The sequence below is a fragment of the Erinaceus europaeus genome, chromosome X, assembly GCF_950295315.1.
Source record: "Erinaceus europaeus chromosome X, mEriEur2.1, whole genome shotgun sequence".
Taxonomy (NCBI): domain Eukaryota; kingdom Metazoa; phylum Chordata; class Mammalia; order Eulipotyphla; family Erinaceidae; genus Erinaceus; species Erinaceus europaeus.
In genome coordinates, this window is record NC_080185.1 from 113,556,439 (window position 1) to 113,558,456 (window position 2,018).

A 2,018-nucleotide genomic window follows, 5' to 3' on the forward strand; every position below is an offset into this window, starting at 1 on the left:
CTCCACAGCCATGGAAGAGGTGCTTTTCAGCCACCATGTCTTCAAATTTATCTGTGTTAAACTTGGTGAAGCCCCACTTCTTGGAGATGTGTATCTTCTGGTGTCCAGGGAATTTGAACTTGGCCCTACGCAGGGCCACAATCACATGCTCCTTGTTCTGCAGCTTGGTGCAGATGGACACGATGACCTGGCCAATGTGGACTCTGGCTGCGGTGCCCTGGGGCTTCCCCAAAGCACCTCGCATCCCTGTCTGGAGCCTAAGGTTAGGGACAGCAGGAGGTCAAGCATAAAGTGAACACAGAGTAGGAAGGGCTGTCTCCAGGGTCCCTTAGAGCAGCCTATACAAGCAACAGGCTTCATACACTACCCAGGAGAATGCTGTTTGCAGCCACTGCACACCGGGTGCCATGGGGAGGGCAGCACGGTTGGCTTAATTGGCTGCAGGTCAGTTTTTTTTAATGTACATATTAAGCTCTTTCTCCAGCCTTACCCTCCTTCCCTTTTGCTTCATCCTCATCCCCATTCTTCAGATTTTACACCATCATCACTTCTTCATCCTGACCTCCATGACTAGGCTGCTGTGATCACATATACTAACTTTGATATTTGACTGGCATTTGCTTGCTGGAGGGGGAAATTATTGGATGTGTGAATCTTGTACTTATCTATGTTCTCTGTTGGATCCACTGTGTCACCACAGTTATTACTATAGAAGAAGTACTAACTTGATGTTTTCAAATGAGTGAATAAATACACTTTCCTGAATGTCCTTGAGGTCTGGGAACTCATTCCTATGACTGATCTACCTGATTCTCCAAACACTTGAAGAGGCAACTTAGGCTTCCAACAGTTTCTCAGGGATCCGGTCCCTATCTCACTCTGGTAAATGCTGGTTTCAGGAGCCCCTGGCAGCAGTAGATTTCACCCTCTATCTGCAAGCAGAACATTCATGTTTGCTATGCTTTAGAAAGTTATTTTTGCACCTGAGAATACTCACTTTTTTCCATATAAATTAATGGTAATAGTTTTCATAGGACCAAAAGTAACCTTCCAAATTATATCAAATAGGGATGCTGCTCTTTAAGATATCAGGGGAAACCTGTACCCTGGCTCTTGGTGGCTCTTATGAACTCAGGTGGTATCCTTGGCACTAGGCTCTGGGCAGGTTCCAATGAATCCATGCTCCTAGTTTACTCCTGCATTTGCCAGGTTCAGTGGTTATGCACAGTTCTTGTGTCCTCAGGCTCACAGTAGAGTCCTATGAACCTAGGGCCTAGTTCAGTGTGATGCATGCTAGATTCTAGTGACCTCCAAGGCAACCCCTGTAACCCCCAGGCTTTCAATGGGGCTCTTGAAAACTCACTCTCAGACAATTCTTGTGGAACTAGGCTATCAGTGGATTTGTACAGACACAAGCTCCCAGAATGCTCCAGCACCAGTAATTCCCATAGCTCTAGGTGGGTCTTATGGGCCCAATGCCCTTAAACTCAGGACCCACATGGGCACCTACTATTCCAAGTTGCGTATTAGTTCCTATGGTCACATATTCTTGGTCTATTAGAGCACTAGATCAACCACCACAGACCCAACTTTACTTCCAGGCTAGTTCACAAGACCCCAGATTGCATGAAACTCCTGCAGCTCTTGGCCCCAGGCTAATCCTAGTACCAATCTGATTCCTGTGGTCCTGGCCTCCAAGATGGATCCTACAAAACCAGGGTTCCAGGATTTCCCCTGCCAGACTGCTCTCATGGACCAAGAAACTAGACCTAATGGTCTTGGTATCTGGTTGGCCACAATGAACTCAGGATCCAAGACTGTCTTTGCATACCTAGGTCCCAGGTCCATTCTCATTTTTAATAAACCCCATCGATATGACCTTGGGCCTGTATTGTATCTATTCATATTTAGCACAGGAGCCTGTGTGACCTCTGAGTCTTTGTCAGTCTAAGCTCGCAGACCATGGTCACAGCTAGGAACATTGTAGGCTGCACTCATTTCAGGACCAGTCTTCCTCA

General features: G+C 46.7%; 1 non-coding gene across 1 annotated transcript; it reads right to left on the reverse strand.

The window, feature by feature from the left end:
* Positions 1-310: 310 nt before the first annotated feature.
* LOC132536043 (small nucleolar RNA SNORA70) lies at positions 311-444 on the reverse strand. Its single transcript, XR_009547732.1, has one exon. It is a non-coding gene; the product is annotated as a small nucleolar RNA SNORA70 (small nucleolar RNA).
* Between the last annotated feature and the right edge of the window lie 1,574 nt (positions 445-2,018).